We start from the raw sequence: 12,134 nt of genomic DNA on the forward strand, positions 1-12,134 counted from the left end.
GTTGGAATGATGTATAAGTAGATTTTCATTCATCTGTGAATGAGGTTAAAGAGGAATAATGTGCATACTTTGTGAATATGTTCATCAGTTCTTTTCACTAGTGTGCTATCTAGTAAGCAATGTTCATCAGCAGTTTCTTAAGAATGTAATTTTAAAGAACTTTGGAGGGGCGTCTGGGTGGCTCAGTCGGTTAAGCGGCTGCCTTGGGCTCAGGTCATGATCCCAGGGTCCTGGGATCGAGTCCCACATCGGGCTCCTTGCTCAGCGGGGAGCCTGCTTCTCCCTCTGCCTGCCGCTCCCCGTGCTTGTGTTTTGTCTCTCTCTCTGACAAATAAATAAATAAAATCTTAAAAAATAAAAAAATAAAAAAAATAAAGAACTTTGGAAACATTCATTTATTTTTAAGTTTAATTTGCTGATTATAAATTATAATTATAATCTAATTATAATTAATTATAATAATTATAAGTCATTTTCATGTGTGCAGTTGTTAAACGAGTTTGTGATGTTTTCTTAGCCTAGTGGTAGTCACCAGGTATACTCGATACTCGAACATATTTTCAAAACTAAATTTCTTTTAAAATATTCCAGAGTTTAGGGGCACCTGGGTGGCTCAGTTGGTTAAGCGACTGCCTTCAGCTCAGGTCATGATCCCAGGGTCCTGGGATCGAGTCCCGCATCAGGCTCCCTGCTCTGCGGGGAGCCTGCTTCTCCCTCTCCCACTCCCCCTGCTTGTGTTCCCTCTCTCGCTGTGTCTCTCTCTGTCAAATAAATAAATAAAATCTTTAAAAAAAAAATATTCCAGAGTTTATACTGGCTTTTCTTCCAGTCAGTCTAAATTAGTGAGATATGACCTTGCATTTGAGATTAGTACCAATTGACTAAGTTAAAATGTGACAGTTTATTTTCCATTTTAATAACTCCCTACATCACCTACAGTTCCTTTGTTGGAATAAAAATCTTGGTAAAGTACACACCAGCCACTATAAATAGCAACCATGAGCCTGTACATTCAGGAGAGGCTCCAGAGAGGGTATTTTAAACTGCACATTGTTTAGAATAGGAAATTCTTCCAATGTTCTTATTTTCCATTGTGGGTGACATGGACGATCCGGTATCACATCTTCACAAGCTTCCACTTTCCTGTACCATTTAGGAATCCAACTGATAAGTTTCCAGAAGATTGCTCACTATGTGCCATTTATTTGCCTAAGGCTGACCTGGTCTTACTGTCCAGTGGGAACTTTGCATAATTAGGGGCTCTCCAAATGAAAGCTGGGTAACTCCCAGAGCTGGCACCAGCAACTAGATAATGAAAGGGTCATTTCTTTCTGGAATTCGTAGCTCTACTGTGCCTACTTAGAATAACAGCAGTCAACCCATTTTTGATTCCCACAGAAAACCTTGCACTGTTGGCAGGTCTTTCTGGGGAACTCAAGAGACTAATGTGGAAAATAACTGGGCAGGAAGTGAACAAATAGAAGAACAGGATGAGATGATGGGTTATCGTGCTGGTTCAAAGACAAGAAGCCTCAGCAGGTGTAATGACACTGGCATCTTCCCCGAGGCACTGCTGGCAACTCTACTAGATGTATACCTTTGCCCACTTCTTCCTTGAACAGTCCTTCTGTTTTTCTCATCAACTGTTGTGTAAATCTTGATTTTTTTTAGTGTGGCCCATTTGGGGGATCTAATACCCCTCACCATTTCTCCTCTCTTGATGAAGATGAGAAGCTACTGTTGAGGGGCCTTGGACAAAAACTGTGATCTAGAAAGAGTTGATACCTGTTGCCCTTCCTTCCTGCTGCTCCCCTTTGAAGAGCTCATGACTCTTCCTATCCAACCATGAAAGCCAAATACCCCAAATATGTGTCTGCTTTCTGAGCCAGCATCCTCAGAGTACAACCTGGCTACTCAAAGAGTGTCATGGCTACAGAAGCTCCATGGTTGACAAACCGAACAGAATGAAGTTTATAAAACTCAGGGCTGAGGCAGGATGGACATTCCTAGTGCTTTCGTTTCTGAGTGTCTCACATCACAGGAACATAACTATAAATTCTCTCTCATTGTGGCATTTGTCAGAGCTGTGGTAGTGCTGAACTGGGGAGGCATACCGTGCAGAAAGGAGCTGGTTTTCCATGAGAATGCCTCCAAGGTGCAGAATTACTGTTAGGAGACATATTCTGTATCCCATTGGGTTTTATGGTCAGAAATTAAGATTCTCTCTCCTATATTCTCTGAAAAGAGTTTGAAAATCCAAATCACTAGACCCAGACTTGCAAAGGTAACATGTCGAAGAGCACGCAGTCAGTGGCCAGGTCAAATCTGGAAACTATGTCGTTTATTCCAACTCTGGTCCTTGTTCCTCTGCATTTTGCTGTGCCCAATCCATACAACTGTCTCTGACTCCACAAAAATACCTTTTAGATCAAGGATAAAAGAAGACACTGGATAAAACTTTAGCAGACCTGGACTGCCTCACCTGTCAAACAGAACTAACACTCCTCAGGGTGGCTGAGAAAATCAAATGAGATATGAACAGATGCCATAAAAAATATATAGGGCGGTTCACATGACCTATTTTTTTTTTTTTAAGATTTTATTTATTTATTTATTTGAGACAGAGAGAATGAGAGAGACAGAGAGCACACGAGAGGGGGGAGGGTCAGAGGGAGAAGCAGGCTCCCCGCCGAGCAGGGAGCCTGATGCGGGACTCAATCCAGGGACTCCAGGATCATGACCTGAGCCGAAGGCAGCCGCTTAACCAACTGAGCCACCCGGGCACCCCACATGACCTATTTATTATGTAGAGGGGCCTGTATGATTCATTAAATCGGATTCACTTCTATTTCACTCTCTGTTGAGTTGCAAGTTTCATTCTGATCGTATACTGTGTTCCAAAGGAATTTTCATACTTCGTGCTTGGCTATCTTCTGTGATATGACTGGCCCCCAAGCATGCTAGGCTTCCAAAAATCAGACACAGAGAAAATGCTGTAAAATGTTACCTGTCACTCTCCCTAGAGCCCAGCACCCATGGAGAGGGCTTGGGACCTCAACTGCAGATTAGAAAAAGCAAAGCCATTTTATCTGCCCTTTCCCTTAGTTGTGAATTAAGGAGAAAAGTCAAAAGATTTAAATGATGGCTTTAACCCAATCAAAATTAAACCCTGCTATCTGTCGGTCATTTACTTGTCTGGTTTTACAGTTAGCAAATGTCCTCAGGCTCTGCGGGATCCTGTGATCTTCCACACCACTGTCTTTTCCCTCCTGAACCTCTTGTAACTGGTGAACTCTTACTCAGCTGGAAGGCTCAGCTCGAGTCATCCTCTGGAAAACATCTTCCCAGAGGTCCCTTGTCAAAGTGACTGATTTCCCATCTTGAGTCTCCCATGGCTCTTTAAATGTATATTAATTATTGTCTTATTAACATTAATTAGTTTTATTATTACCATTTTTATTATGACTATTTTATATGTTTATTTGTTCATATGTCTGTTTCCCCCACCAAATTAAGAGCAACTCTAGATTAAAAACTACATCTTACTTTTATTTCCCCAAAGACCAGCCGCAATATGAATAAATGAAGGAGCAAACAGCTACTTCAATTCATATGTGTGCCAAGGCAGAATCTTGCTCACTTTGCCAAGATATTTATAGAGGGGCAGAAATGTTACTGACCTTTGTGATGTTCCCCAAATACACCATCCATATCTTTCTTGGGGTTCCATCTCTCCCTTGCTGAGCCACTGGACTCCCTGTCTTTTCTCTAGAGATAGGAAGAAACTCATCTCATGTATTTCTCTGATTATTAAGTATAACTGGACTACTACCTCATATAATTTTGACCATTATGCTTATTTAGTTGCATCATGGAGGCAAATGATATTGATGTGGTAAGAATCAATTCCTTTTAGTTGGCCAATTTGCTCCAGTACTCAAACCCTTTAGTATTACTTGCAATTAATATTTGCATTGTAACACCAGATAATTATCAAATTATAGGCTCCATACCAAATCCTAAGGAGTCCAACAGTGAACAAACTATATAATCAAAAATTTCTCTAATGGAAGACCAAGTCTGTTGTCTGGAAGATTAACCTTCTTCAGTTAATCCCAGGAGGATGGGCAGAAGTAGATGAGGGATAGGGCCCACCTCAGGCTAGCATTTATCAATACTCTTTGTGAAATAAAGAGTGTTTAACATGCAAGTTGAATCTCAAAGTTTAGACTCTAAATAGCAGATTGTTTTCTAGTATTGGGATATAGTGATGAACCAAAAAACAAAAGAATAAAGAAATACATTAAAATTCATTTAACCAAGTTATGGGGGGTTAATTTTATTTTCAGTGAAGTGGAGCATTTTTTGTTCTTATAATACATACACCTCAAAAAGTATGATTTAGAAGAAAGAGGAGAAGGAGTTACAAATAACTATTAGTCAAAACTCTAAGATTCAGATTAATTCAGTTCACATTGACTGTGATACAACACATTCTACATGAAGTACTGAGTTTCTTCATTATAAAAGTATGCCCTTTGGTTAATTTGTTAACATAAAATTTATAATTAGAATACACTTAGTGAATTGAAACACCCAGGACATATAATACCAGAAGTACTATAGCATAGCCTCAAAACTGTATCTTTTAATTTTTAATTTAATTTTTAATTCTTAGATCCACTGAAAAAGAGTCAGAAGGAAAGATAATTTGAAGTTATCCTAGAAAGACACTGAATTCTGAAATACCTAGGAGAATCTCAAATTACATCAGCACTCTCCACTCTGCAACATACTTTAGAAAGCTGGATGCATATTTCAGATCATTGGCTCTCAAATTTAAAATGTTTGTCTGCTATTATTTGTATAAGTATTATCTATTTTTTTTTCTTTGTTGTCTTCATGAGGTCTTAAAATTAAAAAGCTTTCCAGATGGATTTTGGCTTTTAAATGAGAAAAATGAATATGCTTTTTTAATTAAATGTTTTAACTGAAAAACCTGCCTGGTTCTATTCTATAATTAATGAACAAGAAAAGAGCTCCATTTGCTTTTCCTGCCTTGATCCTAATGATAGTTTGATTTCATTGCTCAATAACTTCAAAGTAAAATAGCATCTTAAAGCTGAAAAGCTTTTCTCTTAGTCTATTTCTAATCTCCTCTCTCAAGCTGCCACCATAAAGGCATCCAAGAATTCTACAAAGACAATTTCTAATAAACTCAATAAATTCAACACATAAGTGTTGAATTACATTAGATCTCCCAGATGTGAGCAAGTGTAAGCTAACTGTAATCTATTGTCTTAGTCACTTGGGGCTGCTATAACAGAACATCATAGACCGGATGGCTTAAACAACAAACATTTATTTCTTGCAGTTCTGGAGGCTGGGAAGTCCAAGATCAAGGTGTCGGTAGATCCATTATCTAGAGAGGGCCCACTTTCTAATTCGCAGTTGGCCGTTTTCTTGTTGTATCCTCATTTGGTGGAGATAGAGATAGAAAAAGCAAGCTGTCATGTGGCTCTTCTTATAAAGGCACTAATCCCATTGTGAGGACTTCACCTTCATGACCTAATTACCTCCCAGAGTCCCCACCTCCTTATACTATCATGCTGGGGGTTAGGATTTCAACATATGAATTTTTCAAGGATATGCATATTTGATCCAAATCATCTATGTGTTAGCGAGTCTGATCAAAGAATGGGCCAGTAGAAGAGGTTCAAATGAATGCCAAGTCCAAGACCAGGGTTGGCAGTGGCATCTGAGACTATCCAAATGAGATAGACTTTGAATCTCAGGGTTTGTTCAATCTTGTGACATGAGAAATATTCTCTCCACTGAGGGAGGTGTTTCCTTACGTCTCCCCTTGGCTTGGGTAAAATATTCCTCATGACGATTTTATCTCCCTTTGCTCTGATTTCACACTCATGAAGCAGTCTCTGGGGACTCTGAGGCTTCCTGACATTATGGCTTTGGGGAATGGTGGGAATATGAGAGAGCTCTCCAGGCACTGAAGAGGGAGGTCATTCATTCTCTTAATTAATTGACATTAATTAGTGTTCTGATGTACACATTAGTGTCTTGTGAGTCTGGAAGCCAATCAGTCTCCCTGAGACCTATCAACTTTAAGAACTCCCAAAATCCAGTTGGCGGTACAGCAGAGCTTCTAGAACCTATAGTGTACTGGATACTCTGGGAGGACCAGCCAACAGGCCTTATTGTTGCAGTATCTCTACTCCATTGATGTCCCTCTTCAACCGGGAGAGCCAATGACAAGTGTTTGTGGAGCATCTGCTCTCTGCTTTATCAGGTGCAAACGAGGTGTTAGGAAAAATCCCTGCCAGCAAAAAGTTATAATTTATTTGGTGAGAAAAGGTATGTACACATGAACAATGAATACATAAGACTCTGTGTGTATCCATCTATTTCTATCTATAGATAGGAATCATAATCATGTACTGATTGGTGTGATCTGTTAGTTACAAAATAGGACAGTACCTAACAAAGTGTCATTTTTGTAATATAAACAGTAAACACTACACCCTAAGTATCCAAAATAATGGACTATTTTTCTAGCAATAAGAACAAATACGTGTTTTAATCCAGGCCTGACCTCCCCACCCCCCCAAAAAAATCTGGATTTGATTCCAGCTATAAAAGCCATGTGTAAATTTAATATCCAGATGCAGAAAGTGGACACCAGCAAATAAGTTTGTAGCTGTGGAAATATTTAGATACTTTGAACAAGAGTGATACACACTGAGAAATCTGTGGCTTATGAACTAACATGCTTCCTTTGAAGATTTGACCTTTCGTCTTACACTAGAATTATATCCTTAGAGTCCTCATGATAGTTTCTGAATTTCCTTCCCGTTCAGTTGTATCTATGGATAATAAATTGTACATTCTTTTTTGTTGTTGTTGTTAGGGGTGGGTGGATGGAGGGAGAGGGAGAGAGAGAATCTTAAGCAGGCTCCACATCCAGCAATCTCACAACCCTGAGATCATGACCTGAGCCAAAATTAAAAGTTGGATGCTTAACCGACTGAGCCACCCGGGCACCCCACAAATTCTACATTCTAAGGCATTTCAGTGTGGCCTAGATTCAGCTTCCTTTGGGTAGAAATCATATCCTTCCTGTATCTACTTCTTTCCTAGAATTATATAAGGTATGTATAATTATTTTCACTGAGACCAAAACCAGGGTTTTATAGATGTGCACTAGCAAGCATTTAGTCAAAGAGCTGTTGTTGGAACCCCGCTATTTCCAAGCACTATTTTATTGTTTTTAAAGATGTATTTCAAGCTGGAGGGCAGAGGAGGGGTTGGAGGCATGGTCCTCTTTAGATAGAAACTTTTCTCTCCAGGGAAAGAGAATAGTCTAGCTGGTCTAAAATCCCAGATTTTAAAAAGAACTTAGAGAGTCGACCTAAATAATTGTTGCCAAAGAGTTTAAACAGAAATGGGGAGCCTCACAGCAAGTTAGCTGGAGGGGCTGACTCATCCATGACAACATAACTATTTTTCAAATGCACGCAAACAGGAGTGGGCTCAAATATTCTCATCTTTCCTCCTGAGATGGCAAAGTATGAAGAAATAGTCACATGTGCGGAGACTTTATACTGGTGGGGCTAGATACTGGTTCTTAAAGAATCACTAGAATTCAGAGAAGCAAAGGGAATTTTAAAAGTCTAGGCAAAAGGAGAAGGAACATCTTTGTTGGGTAAAAGCAGAAAACTTCAGGAAATATCAGGCAAATGGTGGCAAATGCTAATCATCTTTTCACTGAACAAAAGTTCCCTTTATGATAAATGGTAGGGTGCAATGCACTGATTAAAGATGTGTGTTAGACTGCCAGTGGGAATACAACTAGAGGTCAGGATATGCTCAAGGGGAAAAGCCAGCAGTGGAATGCTGGGACTCAGGGATTGGCCTTGGGAAGGAGAGAATGCCCTCCTGTTCACGGAGTGGTAGTATAATAGTGAGGGGACCGGCATTCCACCATGAGAAATACAGAAGGATGTCTCACTCCTACACTCCCATCCTGATTCAGCCTAGAACCAAATACACACGATGGTGGCATTGATGGTGATCCCACCCTGGGGGTGGGGGGAGGGGAACAAATGTGGAGGGGGAAAATAGCTCAAAGAAGTAGCTCACAAGAAAGTGGATTGAACACAGATTCAGGAGAATAGCTACCTCCAGGTGGGAAGGGAGAGAATGCTATTCTAAAAGAGCACACAGGGGCACTCAGTTACTTTGAAGTCTTTATTTCTCAGCCAGATGGTGAGCACATAGATGTTCATTATGATTTTCCTTATTCCTTTTTGTTTGTCTAAAGGATTTCAGAATAGGGCGCCTGGGTGGCTCAGTTGGTTAAGTGTCTGCCTTCGGCTCAAGTCATGATCTTGGGGTCCTGGGATCGAGTCCCAAGTTGTCGGGCTCCAGGCTCAGTGGGGAGTCTGCTTCTCCCTCTGCCCCTCCACTCCTCTCCCTGCTTGTGTTCGCTCTCTTTCTCAAATAAATACATAAAATCCTTTAAAAAATAAAAATAAAAACAAAAGATTTCAGAATAAAACATAACTTTAAAAAGGTGCAGAAGGCTTATAGCTGTTACCCATGTATCTTCAATCAGAATCTGCCTATGGGTATCAGTAGAATCACATTACTAGTAATATACTTCTTGATGCTACCTGTTCATGCAGGATGACCACCCCACCACCAATCTAAAAAAAAAAAAAGTCCTCTCTGATCGTTTCTGGAAGTCTGTCTCACATAAGCTCATGCACCACGTGCAACCTCCCATGGCTCCTTGCTGCTAGGCCCCTATCCCAGTGAGACCCTGGCCCCTGCTCTGCCACCACGTCATTTCAGAGGAGCCTCCGCTGTCATGCCCTGGGGCCCACCCTGAGACCCTGGGCCTGTGTCAAAGGCACTGTCTGGTGTCCTTGTGCTCCAAACGTTCAAGCCACCAAAGTGGCTTCACATCCCCTCAGCCCTCCAGAATTCCAGAACCATGCTGTGTTCTGGACAGACATAGAGACGGTGACCCTGTCCTCTGCTCTACTACCCTTTGTCACTCAGGCGCCAAAGCTTGGTCTAGACTCAGCAAACACGTTGTGGAAACAGCTTCAGCTTCTCCGCACTCCCCCTTTCGTCAGGGCACAGACATGTGGCAATGGGGTTGGGCTAAGGGACCAATTCCAAGGCATGTGATAGCCAACAGCTACCCAGACCCCCATGCAAGTCACCCCCCCCCTTGACCCATGTCACCACTCAGTCACACCCAGATGCATCTCAATTCCAGTGGTGGACACAACAAAGCTTGAGGCCAGGCCACCATTCCCATCACTTATCCTTCCATTTTGACTCAATTACAGAAAAAATAAATCCACTTGGTCGAAGTAATTATTTGCTCATTATGAAGCCACGTGCACTAATTGATTTATGCAGCACATATTCCAGAAGGCCTGCTCTCCACCAGGCACTGTGCTAACTGGAGCAACGAGAGGGTCAGAAAGATGGCTGAGACACAGTATGCCTCTTCAAGGAGCTCACAGCCTACCAAGTGGAGCAAGAAATACATCAGCACATTGTTAGTACAATCTAGAACCTTGAACCCTGCGTTGCCTCAAATACATAGACTTCCCAGGTATTGAAATTCAGGGAGGTGCTCTTTGAAAGATCTTTTTCCTCCCTTTTTGAAATCAGGTGTTGTGTTCCTCAGTTACCGAGACCTTCGACAAGAAAAATACAATACAGAATATCCTGAAAGAGTTGAAAGATGGGCCTCTGAGAACAGTATGAAGCTCTCTCTGTGAGGGTCAAGTAGTAACAACAAAACTAGCCTCACAGTAAATATTGGAAATAGACTGATGAAGCGACAGACCTGGAGAGGAAGGAAAAAAGAAAGTCCTACATTTAGTACAGAAGTGAATGAACCATCTCTGTAAGAGATGCTATTGTCAATGTGAAAACGATGTTAAGATGTGTTAACAGGAACATGGCAGGCAGCACTGGGCCTTCATCCAGGCTCATTCAGCCTTGATCAAGCCTTTATGATGTCCAATTTTGGTTTCCTGCTTGAAGAGTTGTTATAGTTCAGGCTGATATTAAAAGAATGGAAAATAGGCACTGGCATCTAGCCTAGAAAGGACGAGCTACGGGATGATTTAATACCTGTGGCCCTGATAGAGATAAGTGGATTTCTATTTCAGCAACAGGAAGTGTAGTTCAGTAACAGAATAAATTGAGCATAAGAGCGATTAAACACCGGGGCCTTGATCACAGGATGTCATCTTTGAAGTATAGTTCTTCAGTCCTGCTGCTTGCAGAGTACTGTTCACTTTCTATCTTGCATTAGAATTGTTGCACGCATATCTTACCTTCCTTTGGGGCTGACCTTCTCATCTTTGGATCCCCTACCTACAGCAGGTCCCTAGGTGACTGGCTCGTAGTAAATATTCAAATGGTGTTAAGTGTGGAGGGGCAAGGGGGGAACCTGTTGGGACAAACTACATGGCCACCATTATAAGGGAGGTAAGAGAGTGTAGCACCTAAGACCTGTTACAGGCCTACGGACAAATCATGCAAAGAATAGTTCAGAGAATTGTGTCAGCAAAGGCCACAAGGATACTAGTGAAGGACAGGTTGTTGCACGGAAAGAGTATGGTGAGGGATAAACGATGACTTTCCATAGCAGTCCTCCAGCCCCAGCCAGCCCACCACAGATCCCTAAAGGAAGACAAAACCGGAACTAGGAAAGCATTAACAAAGATACAGTGGGGCAGGAGAGGCAAGGAAAAGGCACTACTGGAAGGTAGAAAGCAGAAGAAAGAAGGGGCATCTGTAATTTCTGCAATGGGACCTGGATAAAGGGAGGAGGATTTCATGGGAAGATTTCTTAGGAGGACGCATTAAAATGCACTATCACCAGCCAATACAAAGCAGTATCATTCAAGTGCACAAGTTCAGTGCTGTGGGGGTAGTGAGATGCCATGAGCTGTAGAGGGCAGACTACAAGGGGCCTGTGGAAAGTAGGAAAGAGGGTCTGCTTGCAGATATGTAGTTGACCCCTTCCCTTCCATTCCTATCCACCCCTTGATGAGTAGCTGTCTAGGTAAGATGTTACATCTTGCAATGAAGCAAATGCCTCATTCTAAGGATAGAGAGTCTGAATTTCTTTATAAGAAAATATTTTTCAGGAGGCTTTTTAAAAACTCCCTTTAAAATATTGAACTGTTGCCTCTCAAGTGCATAGATGTCTTTGGGGTTTAAGTTTCTGTAGGAAGTAAGTGGCTGTTTGTATGCGTGTGCGTGTATGTGTGTGTGTGTGTGTGTGTGTCTCTCTAAAATGCATTAGGCCAGTACACAGGCGCTTCCCACATGCCTCTCTTTTCCCTAGGGAATTGTTCCAAGGTAGAAGCTGTTCTCAAACAACCATTGCAGACTATAAAGTCTGGAACAGATCATGTGGTCCAGTCTCCTACCTCCATGAAGTTACTTTTTTAAATCATATTTTATTAATAAAGAACCACCCTGTGGTGGGAGCTATTCCCTTCTATCGCACTGACCTCCTTCACATCTTCTCAGCACAATATCTCTTTGATTAAAAAATTAAAGTATCCAGAAATGAAGGATGGCTGTGAGTGATTTGAGACTGGCCCAGACTTCCATTTTCCCTACTAAAAGAGTCCTGAAATGTCCTACGTGTGATCCCCGCTATCTTGCTGAAGGATGGATGATTGCCTCAGTTGTTCATGGTGCCAGTTCTGGAAGCTGGACGCCGAGTACCCCTGTCTGTGCTACAGGGTGAAAGCACATATGTCTGCTGGTCTCTGCAGGAACACAGCGCTGTTCACAAATGAATCTTTGGTATGTTCTTCCTAATTTCTCTCTTCTTTCCTCTCCAGCCCTGGCTAGCCGGACCCCAGAGGGCTACCTGGAAGTTGCTGTCTACTCCAGCCCTGCTCTTAGCTCATGATTCACTTCTCTCCCCGCCTCTCAAATGCATCCAGTCTCCCTTTCGTGGGCCTTTGTGTTCTTCCTATTCCCCACTGGTGTCTGACCCAGGTCCAAAACGCACTTCTCTCTTCACTGTCATCATGTCAGTATCCTACTAAGTAGCATGAGTTATG

General features: G+C 41.8%; 1 protein-coding gene across 4 annotated transcripts in view; it reads left to right on the top strand.

The window, feature by feature from the left end:
• Positions 1-12,134, top strand: part of CALD1 (caldesmon 1) — a 182,700-nt gene that overhangs the window by 94,994 nt on the left and 75,572 nt on the right. The window lies entirely within an intron of this gene.

The sequence above is a fragment of the Mirounga leonina genome, unplaced genomic scaffold (genome assembly GCF_011800145.1).
Source record: "Mirounga leonina isolate KUSES-001 unplaced genomic scaffold, KU_Mleo_1.0 Mir_174, whole genome shotgun sequence".
In the NCBI taxonomy this organism is placed as follows: Eukaryota; Metazoa; Chordata; class Mammalia; order Carnivora; family Phocidae; genus Mirounga; species Mirounga leonina.